Here is a 20,012-nt window from a genome sequence, read left to right on the forward strand (position 1 = left end):
AGGATTTTCTCCTTCCCCTTTTATATCAGGTAATTGAAATGCCAAAGACTTATGAGTACAGGGACTTCTAACTTTTCCAGTGCTGCCAAACATATGCTTGTATCCTCTTTTACTGTTGAACTGGTTGCTCATTTCTGTTTATTTCCTAATTAACTTTGCTTTGATGGTAGGCAACCTCTTTTGCTCTGTGCTTTTACCCTACATTTACACCTTTGGAAAGCTTTTCCTTTATATGATGTCACAAGCTTTTTGTCTTTGTTTACATACAGCCCCTATTAGGGACAGAATACATGATTTCTGATTAGATCTATGCTACCTCTCTGCAAGAAATGTTGTTGTCCAGCAATTTCAGGTGTGAATCTGAAAAAAATAGCATCAGTAGGTACAGCACTGTCCTTGAACACAGTGGATTCATACAGATTCATACAACTGAGAATTCTCTAAAAGGCAAATACTAATTGTGGCATCTGAGTCAATTGATTTCTGTTCAAAAGCTGTGGAAGAAACATTAGTAATCTCAGACCCAGAAATACAGCACTGCATTCATCTTAAAAGAAGTTGATTTCATTTAAATATTCAGATGCATTTTTGAGTTCTATTTTTAAATTACGCCTATAAAAACTGAAACCATATTCCAGTCACCAGAAGTAAGTATTTGGCTCATACATTTTGTCCTAGCCCATTTGGTTGAAACTGGTAAGCCTTTTTAATGTCAGGATTAGGATTTTGTGACCAACTTGTGCAAGCTGCAAGAATGTTTCTGGGTGGATATGAAAATTACCTGGCATTCTGCTTGCAAAAATTTGTGTAGAGACAAGCTCAGCCTGTTACCTGCTGAAAATTAGGATTTACCATTTGTGCTCTAGCCAACAAGTTAGGTACCTCATCTATGCAGTTGTTTAGTTTCCCTCTGTCTCCATGAGAGAGCAAGAGAATGAGCACCTCCTGATGGTCGTCTCTCTGATGTGGTTCCTGTGACGTCTGTCCAGCCCAAAAGTCTTTTATATGTCTTTAATTCCAAATGTATAATGTTTCCTGCTGGACTAGGGTGAGAGAGGGAAAAAGGTGTGTCACCAAGGGGGTGATTGCACACACCATGTTTAAAGTGTCAGCCCTCAGGTTAAGTCATCCCAGGAGAAGACACCTAACATTACACAACTGCCATTCATCAGTCCTGATAGGACAGATAGTGAAATCAAAGTTTCCTTACTGTTGAACGATTAAATTTCATATAATTTTTATCAGTGTGAAACTGTATCAACTTTTTCTATTTATAGTCTGTGTGCCAGCAAGAGTTAAATTAGTTGCTCAAAACCCAGGGAGCACAAATTAGTTGCCTTCCATTCTACTGCAGCTTATTTAACATAGACCAGCAGAGCACTTCAACACACACAGAAAGTAACCAAGGAGTGGATGCAGAGGAGAAGTATTGGCTCAGGACTCTTAGCATGGCATATTATTTCTTCTCTTCACTATCTGCTGGAAGAATGGTTTTATTTAAATTAAATAAATAGCTGAATCTGTAGTTACTACCTGAGATCATGTATTTGACTAAATCAGTCTTCCTAGAGGGAAGGGTAAAGTTTTGCTGTTAATTTCCTAGCTCACTAGGGTAGAAAATGCAAAATGATTTAGCTTTAGAAATCTTCAAAAATATATGATAACAACTTCCTATCTGAGCAGCATCTTTGCATGTCAGGGAGACAGAAGCAATTGAAAACATCTCACAAGTATGCATATGTTATAAATAGAGGGGCTGCCACGGTTGTAAATTGAAGGGCTCACCTCAGGATCTTACATCTGCCATTAAAAAACTCACAGTGTATTCTAAGTTGCTAAAAAGCAGATGGCTATGGATGGATGGGAGTGAAACAGATTTATTTTAGAGGCAAGGTATTCTAGGGTAAAACAGTGTTTCTTGTGGGGGTCCTAGTGTGATCCTGTTGTTGCCTCTCTCCCCTGCCGGATGTCTTGAGGTGTTCTTCCCAAATCTGTGATGTTTATATTTCTTTTCAGAAATCTCAACTAGAGTTTCATTTTGGCATACCAATACTGATTAAATGCTATCTAGAAGCTAAAACCCCAGTTGTTTAAAATAAGAAGGCATGATGTTTGGGTTGTGGGAGAGTTTGTTAATAGACCTGTGAAGCAGCAGCTTTGTTCTTCACCAGATTTCTCCCCTTCCCTTGACCTCAGTGGAAGAAGTAAGTCTGGATGCTCACAAGGCCTGTGCTATGCTCCTCAGCTGACTGTCTGGCAAGAGCTCACAAATACTGATTGCCTCAATCAAATGGATTTACAGTGGTGGGACTGTGCTCTTTTCCCATGGTAGCGACAGGGCGGGCTGTGCAGCACCCTCCTGCTTGCCCTCTGATGCTTCCTGAAGTCCTGTCCCTGGGGAATGAGTATAAGCCAGGCTGCTGTTCACAGATAACACAGCAACCGTGACAGCCAGGCCATCAGCTGCTAATGAGGATCAGTCATAATGGGGCTCTGCTCCCATGGAGTCCTTCTCAACTGTGTGCTGGGGCTGGAGGTGCAGCTCTGAAGCCAAACCACCCAACCATCTCTCCAGCTTCTGGAGCAGGGAACTGCCCTGCACACTGAGGTCGTTGGTCCATTTTCACTACTTAAAATCCACTTTCTGATGCTTACATGTAACTTGTGCTTTGCACACAGGGGAGCCGTGGTCCATACTTCTCCTCTGCATCCACTCCTGGGTTACTTTCTGTTGGTGTTGAGGTGCTCTGCTGATCTATGTTAAATAAGCTGCAGTAGAATGGAAGGCAACTAATTTGTGCTCCCTGGGCTTTGGGCAACATTTAGGATGATGGTGGCATATGGCAGCTTCACTCCTTGCTGAAGTAGGTGCCTCGGTTCTTCCCTTGCTGATGGATGCGATGACAGAAGCCAAATACGGCTCCATTTTGAAGCTGGGTCCTAGGGTGGATCAGGGGAGCTCATCACAACTCACCCCTGGCTGTCCTGCCGTGTTCAAAACAGAATGGCTGAAGTAGTTCAGAGTGAGCTCTTTGTTCTAAACATTGAGCAAGGGCAGTTGTGTTCCAACAAACAACTCAGAGAAGCGGAGGCAGTGAGAACTCCCTGTACTGACGGGGTGTCCATCCTTTGTTGCTGCTAATGTTCCTCTCTGCTCGGTGCAGAGCATGCAGCTCTGCCTGCCACTTTCACACCTCTCATCCCACATGGAAAGCTCGGTACCAAGCTGCAGCAAGGCACAGGTGAGGTGTTCTGCTGGGGCAAAGCCACATGGCCTGATACTACAATATGTGGGACAGCTGGGAAACCCTGGGCTGAGGCTCAGCTCCAGGTCCTGCTGTCAGCTCCTCCCACCAAATTCATTCCATGATACAGGTACAGGTTTTCCAGTAACATTTCTGTTCAAGATTACCTGAAAAGTTCACAGTTACCCTCAGCTCTGGCCTACTGCTTTTGAGGTTTAAAAATCCATACCCATATACAAAATCTCAGCCTTTTTTTTTTTTCTTTTCTTTTTTTTTTTAGGCAGAGGTTTTTTGCAGGTCAAAAACCTTGTTGAGTTTGTGTACACTCCAAATTGGCTACATATTTCAACCTGTCTAAGAGGGGCATGTGTATTCTCTGCTAGATACAAGAAAAAGCGAATGACTAGCAAAGCCACATTAAGGTTGAAACCAGTATGATTTGGAGTGGAATGAGACAATCATGTCACCATAAAGAGAAAAAACCTAAATAGCTTAACTTAAAGCAAAATAACTAACTTGGCGTATTTTCCCTTAGAATATTAAATACACTGTACTTAGGCTTCTCATCTGTCTGCCCCAATAAAACTTGCATAAGGAGTTTTGAACCTGATTTTCACATTGTATGCCAATGATCCACAGCTATGGGATGTGGTTCCCAATATTATCTTGTGATTCTGCAGTGCAGAAACATGATGTCCAGGCTGTAGTTTCTGGTTTACTGGTTTAAGGGGCTTAGAGTTCTCTCACTTGCTTATATTGGCATCTCTAGTGATTGGCTGAATATCCTGCTCATGTAATTAGCTTTACGTACTTCATCAGAATAGACTCTTACCATGCTGTGAGTACCACATGGGAAACAGTTCATTAAGCACTGTGAAACAGTGTGATGTGTGGAGGACTAAAAGAAAGATAGATTGTTTAGAATGAGTTGTGGTATGATAACTGCTGTGAGTTTAGGAAATGGAAGAATGTTGGTATAATGTCAGGAAATACTTCATAGTCATAAGGTCTACTAGTCTGTTAAATAGTCTTCCAACTCAAGTGATGAAATCCCTTTTGCTTAAGGTACTTAAAATAGAATAATAGCATGGTTTTAAAGGCAATTCTTCTCTGGTGAGGTACTAGACTAAAAGACATAATGCTATTCAATATCTTCCCACAGCTCTGAGTGCTGAAGCAATTTCTTTTCAGACCGAGCAAGAAAATGGTGATGAATATTTAAAAATGTGCATTAGTATCTCATGATAGCTATTGTTTTGTTTAAAATTATAGAAATATCAAACTGCTTGTTTTATGTAAATTTCTATGATCCCTTCTTAAAAGTATAGATTTCATGCTGATTTTTCACCTTGTGTTGCTTGGCCTTTCTGAATGTTGAATTTCCATTCTAATAAGCAAAGATGTCAAAATGTCAGATTCAGGTGGGTGGAGAAATGGGGAAATTAAAGTGAGCACAGAAGCTTTGAGTAGGTGGCTAATTGCCTCCAAAAAAGATAGAACGTTCAAAACTGTGACACGGTGGACAGATCTACCAGTTGTTCTCAAATGCATAAGCAAATACAAGGATTTTCCTATATGAAGATATATTCCAATCGTATTTCTATGACTACTTTTCTGTTCATTTTTCTACATGACAAATCCATTTTTTCTTTTCTGTTCTTGTTCTGGTATCAGTATTTTTATGAAAGAATCACTTTGTGCCAGCACTTCATTCTGAATAGGACTAAAAGAGAACAGCATTGAATTAGGATTTTCAGCTTTGTGGGACAAAACATCTGGGAAAGTGCAGTATATCATCCAGGAAGAACAAGGACAGAAAAGATATTTTAGCTGCCTTCCAGACTCTCAGCATTTATTTTTCATACTGTAGTTCTTATAGCTGGGGAAAAAAACCCTTTAAAGAATGACTTGGAGCTGTAGGCACAGTGGTTTCTCTCAGTTCGCAGAGATTGAAACAACAGATGAAGTATAAATTGTCCATTAAATTCAGTGGGGTTTAGATACAATGCTTGTGATAGTATTCTAAATGTGCTAATATTTTAAAAGCTTAGATAATATTTTTACTGTCTACACTGTTACCTCTTTCTCTGCCCTTTGAAGCACACACAAGAGGGAAGGAGTACCACCTTGGGAGGGTCTGTTCCGCTCCCCACAATAAATAAGTAGAGGCAGGAAAACCAAGCTGGTTTGGAGATGCAAAACTTCTTTTATATGAAGATACCAACCTGAAGCATTTGGAGGGGTAGCAAATTTACTGAGCTGAAGTTTGTTAAAACTGAACAAATCCATGAAACCCTCAAATCTGTAAAGTCCACTTTTTATGAGTGAAGAATACTTGAAAGAATTTTACCACACTCCCATGCCAGCTCAAGTTCAACAGAGAGCTTAATCATCATGTTTGTTATTGTTTTAAAATGCCATGTAAAAGCTGCATTTTTAGGTGTAAGAAAGCTGTTCTGAGAGATTCTGTGTCTGTGTGCTAAAATTGTCCTGGCTCAGACCTGGCTGCTCCAGTTCCAGTTTTTGGCACTTATTTCTGTCTGGCTTTTAAAATGTGACTTAAATTATCCACCTCAGTTTCCCATCCATAAAGTGGGGTAGGAGAGTACAAATGTTTGCGCAGGTATTGGGTAATGAGGCAAAAAGGAAGAAATGGATAGTGACAAATCCTCTTTCCTGGCCCATTTCCACACAGGATTATTTGACTGATTACTAGTGCCTAATTTAGTCACTATGACTCTTAGTGTTTAATCTCCAGAGGGTAAAAAGCAGTTCAAACCATTCCCTCACCAGGCTGCCAGGCACCAGTTCCGCTGGAGAAGGTAGAGCGTCACACCTTTATTAGGTTATTCCCATCACAGGCATCCAAACTCTTTCTCCTTTGACGCTGAGGGGAGATGTTGATCAGCTTCATAGCAGCCTGCTGAGGTGCCCCTATATGGGGCTGTTTCATCAGCCCCTTCTTTATTTTGTCCTGTGGCTTTTCTTGTTCTGCCCTGCTCTCTAGGAGATTGTAACTACTTTTTTTTTTTTTTTTTTTTTTTTTTCCCAGTAAAATGGGTTTTGTGAATTTCTTAGTGGGATACAAAGAAAACAGAAAAGCCATCTGTAGAATTTTTTTTTTTTTTCCACCTTTAAATCACATTTTCTAAAGTATGTAGTCTTCTCAGAGCCTGAAGGGGATTCCCTCCAATATGGACGTGAACGGGACAGGAGGCCGGTCCCCTCTGCAGCCAGATTGGAAGAGAGCTGCTGGTGGAGTGAGACTTCCAACGTCTGGGGAAGAGTCACAGTCCACCTGGAGCCCGTAACAGGGACAAGCACAACACACATTTTTCTGAGGACACACAGCACTGGGAACAGTAGCACTTAAAATGGCCTTTTGAAAATAGGAAGGCAAGCAGCAGCTAGAACAAATCTGTCACATCCAAATTAATACTCCTCTGAAGACCAGAAGACTCACTATAAATTGTCTCCTTTTCATACTCTAATCTTCCTATTCTATCTGATGAGGGAGGAAATACTCATTTAGAAGTGAACCCTGTGGGGATTCATCAGAATGGATTAATCTTTTAATTTAGCCCAAAGAAAAATTACGAAAGAAAGCTTTGAAGAAGTGAGAACTCTTCCATTTCTCTTTTTCTATTTTTTTTTTTTCTTGTTAATTTTTTTCTTTCTTTCTTTTTCTTCTTTCCCCCTCGCCTCTCTGTTCTGGACTAATCTGCCTTCTAATGGAATCATCGTTAAAGTCTTCATAGTCTCCCACTAATGAAGTACAACGCTGCAAAACTTTTGAGAAACTTTCCCCTTCAGCATGTCCCTCTCATACATTCCATTACTGTTTATAAATCAGTATTAAGAAAGGGTTAATTCTGGATGTCTAGCTGTGGGGCTTATCATTGGAGACAGCTCTCACCTAGATATTTAATTTACTTCATCCAAAGTTTCTGTGCTTTCTGAAAAGCTTTTGGAAATCTAGATACACTCAAATCCATAATGATCCATCTTCAAAAAGCACTGCATATATCACAGAATCATAGAACTATTCAGGTTGGAAAAGACCCTTGGGATCACCAAGTCCAACCATCATCCCTACTCTACAAAGTTCTCGCCTAAACCACATCCACCAACACCACATCCAGACGACCCTTAAACACATCCAGGGATGATGACTCAACTGCCTCCCCGGGCAGCCTATCCCAGTGTCTAACCACTCTTTCTGTGAAAAATGTTTCCTAATGTCGAGTCTAAACCACCCGTGTTGCAGCCTGAAGCCATTCCCTCTTGTTCTGTCACTAATTACCTGTGAGAAGAGACCAGCACCAACCTCTCTACAATGACCTTTCAGGTGTTGTAGAGACTGATGAGGTCTCCCCTCAGCCTCCTCTTTCTCAGATTAAACATTCCCAGCTCCTTCAAGCATTCTTCATAAGATTGATTCTCTAGGCCCTTCACCAGCTTTGTTGCCCTCCTCTGTACTCGCTCCAGCACCTTGATACCTCTCTTGAATTGAGGTGCCCAAAACTGGACACAATACTCCAGGTGTAGCCTCACCAGTGCTGAGGACAGGGGGACAATCACCTCTCTACTTTGTCTGCATTTTGTATTGTCCATGATGTCAGTCAGTGAGCACAATGAGGGACTCCAGCTTTAAATCTATGAGTCAAAGAGTTGCCCAACTGAACCAATTACTTTCAGTGAAAAAAATCATTGCAAACTCTATGATAATAGGCTTTTTTTCAAAAAATAAGCATTAATTAAAAGATACAAGAAGTTTGATGTGGTAGTTATGAGCCAATTCTGAGTCACAGCGAGACAAAGAAGTACTTATGTCACAGTTCTGAATGATGGAAATTTTTAAAGGATTTTTGAAATGGTATTTTCCCTTGTGTAGTTTCTGCTTAGAGTCAAGGAGGCTGTTATCCTGTTTCCCTAAACATCAAGCACTTAACCTTGAGGTTCAGTGTTTCTTTGAGAGCACCGAATTAAAAAACTGAGTCTGAGATTATCTCCTTGCAATCATATTATTAATAGCTGTCATCAAAGGTGAAATATTATTAATTTGTTATGCTCACAGTTCAATCCACTGTGTGCCTTACTAGTAATAAACAGGACTAAGTTATAAGTACTGTAAATGTAACTGGCAAATCGCATTTAGACGAAAAGGTTTCAGAAGGCAGAGTTGACCTATTTATAGCACATGAAAAATCAATTAACAAAATGTTATGCCCTTGCAAAATGAAGTGTGGATAATTAACACAAATAAACGGAGATTTGAAAAAAGCCTGTGTGCTTGTCCCTTTCAGGGAGGGAGAGTGACTGATGAGTTTAGGAGAACTGTGGTGGATTAGTGCAGGTACATACTAGCGATGGAGCAGAGGAAGACAAACTTCAAAGTAGTTTCTAATCTTTGATCCCATTATGAATCCTGCAGAAGACTTGTAAATTCTGAAATAGTAGCAAGAGAAGTGTTACAGCCAAAAGACCGTGGCACTATTTATAGAGGAAAAACTTCTCCCATGTAGAGGTTGAGCTGGAATCTCACCCGTTACTTTTTTCCATCACACTAATCTAGTCCAAACAGGTTAAAATTGAGGTCATTTATGTAAATCTTCCAGGTGTTCCTGAGAATATCTGCAATAAAAAGAAGAAACACCATCTTTTGCAGCTTTCAGTCTGTGAGTTGTGATCCAAGAACTTAAAAATTGCAGCTCAAACAGCCTTGTTTTCCGGCTTGCTGCTTGAGAGTCTCCAGAGGCCAGGGCAAGATTACGTGAGGCTGTAAACAGCTCAAAATGTTGTGGTTCTTTGTCTTGTGATCACAGGCTTTCAATTTGGGATTTCCGAAGTTAATTCAAATGCTAGAAGAAAGCTGACTGAGGTCTGAAATTAGTAAAATCAGCACTGGCAGAAAAAAGACAAACTGAGACCCTCCAACCAAGAACACTAAGCTGAATAAAATGTAAACAATTGTACAGTGTTTTTCCTCCCAGGTGGGAGTTGTCACAGACTGTAGGCTGTTGACACACTAGACATGAGCAATGTCACAGTCACCAGCTAGCAATGTTCAGTCCCTTGGACATGAGTCTGAGAAATGCTAGTGGGCCTCCCATGTGGCAGCTTTAAGGGTACACTTGTGGTGTTGGTGTGATTGGAGGAGAAAGGTGCTGCTTTTTGGGATGACCTGTGGTAAGCAAACAAGCCCTGACCCTCTGTTCCTTGTGGCAAGTAGTCATGCTGGGCTACACAATGTAAGTCAGTAATTTATGCTGTTCCCAGCTTCATGTGCTGCTGATAGGCTTTCATGCACTCTTACTATCGCTATGCCCATGGAAGGCTATGGCATCAGAAATGCTTATGCTGGAATATGAGCTTTTAGGATGAGAGAACAAAGTTCTCTGATTCACAGGAGTGAACTGGACCTTGCCAGAAGAGCTGGCAGTACTCCCATACAAATCTCAACATCTGATTGTGTGTTGGTGAGGTCCATCCCAGAACAGGGCCCAGCTCTTGCTGTGTGAAGATTCATCAAGTGATCATGAGGCGGCTGTGATATTTTAGCATACACTTTTTGAATTGGGCTGTTAAGTACTGCATGGTGTGTGTTTCTCTGTAAAAAGGTAGACCTTGCTGTCCAGAACGTAATGGAGATGATACCTATGCTGACTGGCTGGTAGACTGGTGCCTGCAGCAAGCACCAGCAGCACTAACACTTCACGGTGGACCTTGGTGACACAAAATGAGCCTAGATCAGTTAGTTCTTTATCCAGCTGACCATGGTACTGGTCTTCTCTCTTTGCTTTCTTTTTTAAAATAACCTCTTCAAAGAAGAAAACATCCATTATATTCCTTAATTGAACAACCACTTCTATCCAGCAAAGATCAGTTGGCAATCACCCTTTTACCTCACCCCTAAAAACAGAAATGGTCCCAGACAACTGGAGACCTGCCAGTGTGATGCCCATCTACAAGAAAGGTCAGAAGGAGGATCCCAGGAACTACAAGCCTCTCAGTCTGACCTGGGTACTGGGGAAAATCATTGAGAGGTTCATCTTGAATGTGCTCACATGGCAAGTGCAGGACAGCCAGGGAATGAGCATGGGTTAAGGAAAGGCAGGTCATGCTTGACCAACCTGATTTCCTTCCATGACCAGGTGACCTGCCTAGTGGATGAGGGAAAAGCTCCACAGCTCTAGAGCTAAGTAGACCTTGTCTACTTAGACTTTAGAAGAGACTGACACCATTTTCCTAGAGGAGCCGGTGGATCATGACATAGACATGTGCACTCTTCACTGGGTTAGAAGCTGCCTGGATCGCCAATCCCAGAGAGTTGTAGTGAACAGAGTTAAATCCAGTTGGTGGCCAGTCACCAGTGGCGTCCCCCAGGGCTCAATTTTTGGGACCAGTCTTGTTCAATATCTTATTAATGATTTAGATGAGGGGAGTGAGTGCACCCTCAGGAAGTTTGCAGACTACACCAAATTGGGAGGGAGCGTTGATCTGCCTGAGGGTAGGAAGGCTCTGCAGAGGGACCTGGACAGGCTAGATTGATGGGCTGAGGCCAGTTGTATGAGGTTCAATAAGACCAAGTGCCAGGTCCTGCATTTCAGTCACAACAACCCCAGGCAACACTACAGGCTGGGGGAAGAGTGGCTGGAGAGCTGCCCTGCAGAGAGGGACCTGGGGGTGCTGGTTGACAGCCGGATGCCCAGCAGTGTGCCCAGGTGGCCAAGAAGGCCAGTAGCATCCTGGCCTGTATCAGGAATAGTATGGCCAGCAGGAGTAGGGAAATGATCATACCCCATACTCGGCACTGATGAGGCCTCACTTCAAGTACTGTGTTCAGTTCTGGGCCCCTCACTACAAGAAGGACGTTGAGGTGCTGGAGCAAGTCCAGAGAAGAGCAACCAAGCTGGTGAAGGATCTGGAGAGCAAGTCTTAGAAGGAGAAGCTGAGGGAAGTGAGATTGTTTAGTTTGGAGAAGAGGAAGTGGAGGGGAGATCTCATTGGTCTTTACAGCTACCTGAAAGGAGGCTGTAGTGAGGTGGGCATTGGCCTCTTCTCCCAAGTGGGTAACAGTAGGACAAGAGAAAGTGACCTGAAGTTGCACCAGGGAAGGTTTAGTCTTGATATTAGGAAGAATTTCTTCATCGAAACAGTGGTCAGACACTGGAACAGGCTACCTAGGACAGTGGTGGGGTCACCATCCCTGGAGGTATTAAAAAATGTGTGGATGTGGCACTTCAGGACGTGCTCTAGTGGGCATGGTGGGTGGTGTTGTGGTGTTTTTTGTTTGGTGTTTTTTTTAGGGGTTGTTTGGTTTTTTCTCCCTTCTAGGTGGACAGTTGGACTCGGGAATCTTAGAGGTCTTTTCCAACTGTGACAATTCTGTGATTATGTGATCAAGTCAGGGGTTAGCTTTCTTTCTATCACACATGACCATTATACTATCTTCTTGACAGCCATTTCTGGAGAGGTATGTACAACCTCCAGAGAAGATTAAGCAGAACTGAGAGATGAATTGTATGTTCTGGATAATATGGCAGGCCTTGAGTAAAATTTCTGATGACCAAGCATAGGAAGCCCTTGTATTCTCTTCTCCTGCTGATAAACTGTATGGATTAGGGTGGACCAAAGCTTAGTTTATTGCCTTGAAATGTGAGGTATGACTTCCTTGGATCAGATTAAAGCATTAAAAATTTATCACTTTTAACCAGTATTTTTCTCCTAAAAAAATAAATATAATTTATTTGGCATTTTTATAAACTCTTTTGCTCAGTTCTGACAACACAGCATGAGATGATCTGGGGTTTAATATTACTTTTGTAATCTGAGGAAAGGGGATTTCCCAATGAACATTATTACAGTACTTCTATTTAAACTGAAGGCCTATTTTTAGATGCTTGAATGTATCCTGGGATAAAATGTTCCTCATCTGACATGTTCTAATGTTGACTAAATGCATTATGTACTGCATCTAGGTATCTAAGGAATTTTAATTGTCTCAGAGGTACACAATAGCGTTTTAGAATAAGAATATTTATCACTTGTCACAGCTTGTAAATTTAGATACAGAACAGGCCTGTGCACTGTCAAGCTGTGTGGGAAAGTAACAAGAATAAGAGGTAGCATCATGGTCTCTGTATGCCTTCCAGGCATGTTAATAGTATGTTCTAAAAATGTCTAATATGTAGTTTACAAAAGCTTAAACCTGAAAGTAGGATCCATGAAAATGGAAAAGAATAAAGCTGATGCTAAGGAACTCTCTCTTATGTGCACAAATCAGTCCTACTCCTTTGGCAAAGTGATAGTTGCTCTAAGAAATGTACTGAATTATGCATGGCTTACAGCGATCCTGCACTGGAGGGAGGCTGGAGCTCAGCTGTGGCACTGGGAAGCTTTGGGGCATGTGTGCACTGCTGAAATGCCATCTACCTGCCGTGTGAATGAAAGGTATCTGCAGATAGAAAATTCAGATTGATTAAACAAAGCCCCTGAGCAGTGCACTAAGTGATGTAAGGTTGCTGTCAGACACAGTCGCAAGATGGACTGTCAGGCTGAACAAGTCTCAGCTCGGATTAATTTGGTATTCCCCACTTTAGGGCATGCAGGACTTGCCAGCTATCCTGTAAAAAACAGCAACAAACAAACAAACAATTAAAACTAGTATAAAACATCAAAGATTAGTACATTTTGAAACAGACTGGCTTTTTCATGAAGCCCACAGTTTTGTAACAATGTAGGTTTTAATTTTTTTTTAAATTGGTTTGGATAGATGGCAAACCTTTCCATAACTGGTGTCTCACCAGCTGTTGTAGGCTGGTTTCTGCCCTTAACCAGGGGTCTTGCTGCAGGCAGGAGAGTAGCTTTGAGCCGAATGCTCTTTGTCCTTGGCTTGGTATTGGACTTGATAACATTAATAGAAATGTGCCTTGAGAGCGAGAGCTGAGATGTAGAACTATAGCGCCGTATATTCAATTTCTCTTTAGCATTAGCTTCCAGACCTGGAGATAAATAAGCCACACTTGACATTAGGCTTTCATTGCTCAGCAATCATTATTCTGTTTAGCAGATTTCAAATTATTCAAGTCTGGTAACATTTTAGCAAAGATATGGTAACAAATCACCTTATGTAGATTACTGTTCATTTGGTAAAATCTGGGGCCTTTAGGTTTTATGCTTTCCTTCTATATTTGCAGTTTTTTGCTGGAGACTAAGCAATTTTTCTGGTAGTGATCCAAGGAAATTAATAAGAGTATATGAAGTTTCAGAACATTCTGGGGGCACTGAGAGATGGGAAGGGTTGGCTTAGCTGGGGTGGCCCTGGAACCCACCCCACATCAGGAATCTTCTTGAGCCATGGTGGTTTGCAGCATGGGGTTTCAAGGCAAACTCCCCAAGATCTGAGTGGTGCATAGAAATCAAACAGTAAAAATACAGGGAATAATTAAGAGCTTAAGGATCACTTGCACTCATAATACTTTCTTTAATACTTTCTTCACGGGGACTATTCAGTGGCAGTTGCAGAGAAGGGCAAATAAGCTATTACAGGGTCTTGAGAACCGGCCTTAAGTGTGGTGGAAAGTAAAAGTGTGGATGTGCCACATTTCTCACATGAGCCATCTCAGAGCATATTGGGAGAAGGTTTATGTGGGATATTTGGAGTCCACATGCCTCCAGCCCTCTGGGCCTGCTCTGCCCCTGAGATGGGCTTCTTGGAAGCACAACAGGGAAGATGACTGACCAGCTGTGGGAATGATGCACTGGAAGAGATGGTTTCCCTAAATCATGTAAGGGGGGTCAAAATCATGCATCAGGACCATGTTTGAAGTGTTTTGACACAAACGTCACATTCAGCATTCTCATCTCCAGTGGAACAAAGGTCTGCTTCCCTGGGGAAAGTTTTAGGAACGTTTTTGCCTTTATGCAACACAACCATGTGACAAGATTTAAAGCTGGGCTGGCAATTAAATGAATGACAGATGCTGTCTGTTAACCTCTCTCCCTTCCCAGAAAGGGAAAGAGAATAAGGGAGAGAAACTTATGGATTGGAAGCTAAACTAAAGGGCTTTAATGAAACAATACTGATGGGAAAGAAAATAAATAAATATATATAAATACATGCAAAACCACTATCATGCTCCCCTCCCACCCCTAGTAATGCTCATGTCACCATCAGGGCTGCAGGGCATGCCCTGGGAAAGTCCTGAACTCAACTCCTGGACTCAGTGGCAGATGGAAACTGGATTCAGGAATGCACAGATCGGAACCAAAGGCAGAAGATTGAAGGCACTGCTCCCAGCATGCCAGCCATGTATGAAGAGAGTTTGACTCTTGTGATCCCTCAACTTTATACTGAGTATGACACATGTGGGATGGAATACTGCATTTGGTCAATTTTAGGTCACCTGTCTGGTCTGCTCCTCCCTGCAGGAGGGTCACAGGTGTGACTCCATTTCATCCTTTTAGTTTCTGGCACACAAAAGTTGAGTTGAGTTGAGTTTGCTGAGCAAAGTGAAGTGGAAAAAGAGAATTTATGGATCATGGAAGGAGGGGCTGGCCACTTGGGAGGAATATAGGACTATTGTCAGAGGATGTATTGAGGCAATTAGGAAAGCTAAGGCCTCCTTGGAACTAAACCTTGCAAGTGAGGTCAAAGACAACAGAAAGGGCTTCTTCAAATACATTGCAGATAGAACTAACACTAGAGGCAATACAGGCCCCCTGCTGAATGAGGTGGGTGCCCTCGTGACAGCGGATATAAAGAAGGCAGAGGTGCTGAATGCCTTCTTTGCCTCTGTCTTTACTCCTGCAGACTCTCCCCAGGAGCCCCAGATCCCTAAAGCCCCAGAAGAAGTCAGGATGAAGGAGGAGTTTGCTTTGGTAGATGAGGATTGGGTTAGGGATCAGTTAAGTAATCTGGACATCCATAAATCAATGGGTCCAGATGGAATACACCCGCGGGTGCTGAGGGAACTGCCGGAGGTCATTGCTGGGCCACTCTCCATCATCTTTGGTAAGTCTTGGGCAACAGGAGAGGTGTCTTAAAAAAACTTATAGCCTTCTATGAAGAAGTAACTAGGTGGATAGATGATGGTAGGACAGTAGATGTGGTTTCTCTTGATTTCAGTAAAGCATTTGACACGGTCTCCCACAGCATCCTTGTAGATAAACTGAGGAAGTGCACTCTTGAGGGTCAGGTAGTGAGGTGGATCAAGAACTGGTTGAAAGGAAGAAGTCAGAGAGTTGTAGTCAATGGGACAGAATCTAGTTGGAGGTCTGGGACTAGTGGAGTCCCTCAGGGGTCGGTACTGGGACTGGTGCTGTTCAGTATTTTCATCAACGACCTGGATGAGGGAACAGAGTGTGCCCTCAGCAAGTTTGCTGATGACACTAAACTGGGAGGAGTGGCTGACACACCAGAAGGCTGTGCTGCCATTCAGCGAGACCTGGACAGGCTGTAGAGTTGGGCGGGGAGAAACTTGATGAAGTTCAACAAGGCCAAGTGTAGAGTTTTGCATCTGAGGAAGAACAACCCCGTGTACCAGTACAGGTTGGGGGCTGACCTGCTGGAGAGCAGTGTAGGAGAAAGGGACCTGGGGGTCCTGGTGGACAGAAGGATGACCATGAGCCAGCAGTGTGCCCTTGTGGCCAATGGCATCCTGGGGTGCATTAGAAAGGGTGTGGTTAGTAGGTCAAGAGAGGTTCTCCTCCCCCTCTATTCTGCATTGGTGAGGCCGCATCTGGAGTATTGTGTCCACTTCTGGGCCCCTCAGTTCAAGAAGGACAGGGAGCTGCTTGAAAGAGGCCAGTGCAGAGCTACAAAGATGATTAAGGGAGTGGAACATCTCCGTTATGAGGAAAGGCTGAGGGAGCTGGGTCTCTTTAGCTTGGAGAAAAGGAGACTGAGGGGTGACCTCATCAATGTTTACAAGTATGTGAAAGATGAGTGTCAGGACAATAGAGCCAGGCTTTTTTCAGTGATGACCAGTGATAGGACAAGGGGCAATGGGTGCAAACTGGACCATAGGAGGTTCCACATAAACATAAGAAAAAACTTCTTTCCTGTGAGAGTGACAGAGCACTGGAACAGGCTGCCCAGAGAGGTTGTGGAGTCTCCTTTACTGGAGACGTTCAAAACCCTCCTGGACGCGTTCCTGTGTGATGTGCTCTAGGTGATCCTGCTCTGGCACAGGGGTTGGACTGGGTGATCTTTTGAGGTCCCTTCTGACACCTAAGATTCTTTGATTCAAAAAGTCTAGCAGAACTAAGCAGTGACCTTGGTTTCTATAGAAAAAAAGTGTAAGCAAGAGTCTGTCTGCATATCATTCTCCAGCAGTAACTATAAACATCAAGCATTACCAGTTCTAGAATCATAGAATCATAGAATGGTTTGAGTTGGAAGGGACTTTAAAGTTCCACCCCTCCTGCATGGGCAGGGACATCTCCCACTAGATCAGGTTGCTCAGGACCCCATCCAACCTGGTCTTGAACACTTCTAGGGAAGGGGCTTCTACAACTTATCTGGGCAACCTGTTCTAGTGTCTCACAGGTACTGTCTGAAGAACATGCTGTTAATTTCTGAAAGTACAGTTACTTAGAAGAGACTTAACTGAAAAGTAAAATTACTACAAGAAAATTGTTTATGTCCTGGCTCAAACCAGGACATCAAGTCCCCTCCAGACTTCCTCAGCTGAGGGAGAACTTGCACAGAAGCGCCTCAGCATTGAAGTACATATAGTCCTTCATCTCTGTAAAGCTGGCTTTGGCATTTATCATATCAAAGCATTCAAATTTATGAAGCAGTTTCTAGGAGCTCAGTAAATCCCACGGGTGAATTCTTTACAAAACCAGCAGCTGAGCTGCCTCCCTGTTAACACTGGGTAGGGAAAAGAGAGAATGGTGTAATGGGAATTGCAGGGAAATTAGAATGAGCTAATCAAAGCATAAAGAAGAAGGAAGTTAGACATTAAAAGCACTTCCATATGGACCACAAAATATGGAACTAGAAACATGATAATAATTTGTATTATATTCACACAGGGTGCACAAATAAAAGTCTGTATAGCCAGAATGCAGCCAGACAGGACCATATTTGATAACAGATACTTTTTCAATCAAGAAATTGTGAATAATATATGGAAGATATTTCACAAAGCTTTCTTAGGAAGATCAGAGGCATTGGATCATTGAAAACAGAGTGACACAGTGAGATGTCCTTGTCCTGAACCATGATCAGCTATACTTACATGATTTGGGGCACATTTTTCTCCACTCTTGTTTATAACATGTTTAAAAGATTAAACTTGCCTAAGAAGCTGTTTCCTTTTTTACTTTTTGAAGATAATTCATTATGTCTAATCTATTTTTCTCACACAGAAGTTTATACCTGTTTCTCTTGTTCTATCTGCAAAGGATGCAGAAAATTGTTGCTGCCTAATACGTAGGCAGGTAATTGTTTCAGTCTGATACATATTTGAAGACTGTTGTCATGTCTCATCTCATTTCCCTTCTGTAGAAATGAATAAATCCAAGCACTTCAGCTTTTTCCCAGGCCATATTTTCAAAGACCACTATTCCTCATCTTTGGATTTCTTCTACTTTATCCGAGTGTGTTTCACAGACCTGGGTATTTGTAGAGAGCTAATATAAACCTCAATTCATAAAATGTTTCATGATGGAAGTCAATCAGCAATTCCCTACCAAAACAGGGAAGTCAAACGTTTCAGGGCTGACATGACTTGCCCAAGGCTACCCACCAAGGAAACAGCAGAGCCAGGAAGAGGACCCAAGACCACAACTCGTTGGCTAGTTCCTGTATTCCTGTGAATGGTCTCCCTTGGCAAACACTACATGGAAGCCTTTCATTAATAAAACATACTACGTAGCATCACTGAGAAATATGGACTGTCCCTGGGAAATTATCTTTTTTCTTGCAAAGGGTGAGATGCAGTAATGCCTCTTGTATTTATGTGCTGGTGGCTCTTGGTATTTGAACTCCTGCAGGCTCTGGTCCTGCAGGTTATGGGCAGGACGCTTAAATGTGCTTTATCCTTTTCCCCATCACCTTCAAAACTTTCCATAATGGAGGTGAGCATCCAAGTTCTTTATAAGCTGTATTCCAGCTAAATTTTTAAGTGCCTTTTAGTGGTGGATTAGTGTAGAAAACTAGAGGATTTTAAAAAAGAAAAGCTGGCATGTTCTGCTTGTTCTTCTCAAGATGCCTTTACCAACTCAATAAAGTAAAAACACAAGTAGCTCTAAAATGAGGTTGTAAGAAAAGTTGCCCAGCATGAGCTGCAATTGCAGCAAATATATTTCTCCTTGATTAATGTGCAGTAGAGTGCTTTAAGATGTTCAGCCTTCTCCTTAGCTGTATGCTGTTTGCTGAAACACAGTCAGCTCAGCTGCCTTGAGTAAACACTTACCTGTCTGGTTTTATAATATTTTAATTGTTGTTCACCTGATCTACACCACATCTTTGCAATTGCTCAGACGTGTTTGCTTCTTTGTTGTTTTTTTTGTAAGAGTAAATGTGTTCGTTTTCTCCCTAGCTCTACTGGAATAGTTTATCTGTAATTTAAGACACAGGAACTCTTTACCAGTGGAAATCAGTGTGCTAGTTTAATATCAGCAGTTGCTTAACCTGCCCAATGCCAGAGGGACCCCAGTGCAAGAAAGGACGTACTAATACAGCTTTATGAACATGCAGCACTCGTACCAGCACACTGCTGATTAAAAAACACAGGAGGCATTTCTTCAAAGGATTCTGAAGAAAGCCTTTGGTCCCATTTCCACACATGGATTTTTTTTTCATTGTCCTAAATACATTTGTTAGACTACTTAATTTTGAACAGTAGCTGAAGCTACACTAGAGAGAGATTTTGCGTGTGTTTAATCCATCACTGAAAACAACCAGGGTGTGTGGGTTGTGTGTGTGTTTGTTTATATATGTGTTTATATATATTTGATTTGATAAATATCTCAGCATTTAAAATCCTTCTGAATCCTCGGACAGTGCTACTTGATCTCTTAAACATGCACTTATAACGACTTCAGAATTCAGACACTAGCGATCTGGTGATCCAGCTGTGTGCTGCACTGCGCTGTGCGAGAGCTGATTTGGAATTTATTAATCCAAATAATTTTTTGAACCCTGTAAACATACTCAGGGTTTTGCAGGTGCTAATGAGCGTTGCTTGCTCATCAAGTCGTGTTCTTCATCCAGAAGCTCTGTGGCAGGTGCACAGCCCTGCGTTGCACACTGTGGTGGCAAGCTCTGCCCTTTAAAAGATCTTTTAAATGTATCATAGTTACTGGGAAATGCTGAAACTTTCAGTGATTGCCTGGAAGTTTCAAACTGAACTTGAACAACGGTTTCTTTAAATATAGATCTTCTGTATCGTACAGAGGAAAGCAAATACTTTTCCTTCCTTTGAGGCACAGTGGTGGTCTTAACGTGATTTAAACTGCATTTCAGGGCAGTCACAGTGTCTTAATGCTTTATGATGTAGCACTAGTTAGGACACCATGGTATGACCCAGTAATACTCTTACCTATGATTTATTTCAGCTCCACAGAGAGAGGAAGAAATTATTATATATGATATTACATAATGGCTAGCAATTATCTCTCCTGAAACAAAAGAGGTGATATGAATGCACCAGTCTAAGTCGTCATAAAACACACTGTATTAAGCTGCTAAAAATCATCTGGCAAAAATATGTATATATTTGTTGGCAGCTGTCAATGTTTTAGTGTCTTGCC

General features: G+C 42.0%; 1 protein-coding gene across 5 annotated transcripts in view; it reads left to right on the forward strand.

Moving 5' to 3' along the window:
* Positions 1 to 20,012, forward strand: part of MTUS2 (microtubule associated scaffold protein 2) — a 295,553-nt gene that overhangs the window by 135,438 nt on the left and 140,103 nt on the right. The window lies entirely within an intron of this gene.

The sequence above is a fragment of the Apus apus genome, chromosome 1, assembly GCF_020740795.1.
Source record: "Apus apus isolate bApuApu2 chromosome 1, bApuApu2.pri.cur, whole genome shotgun sequence".
In the NCBI taxonomy this organism is placed as follows: Eukaryota; Metazoa; Chordata; class Aves; order Apodiformes; family Apodidae; genus Apus; species Apus apus.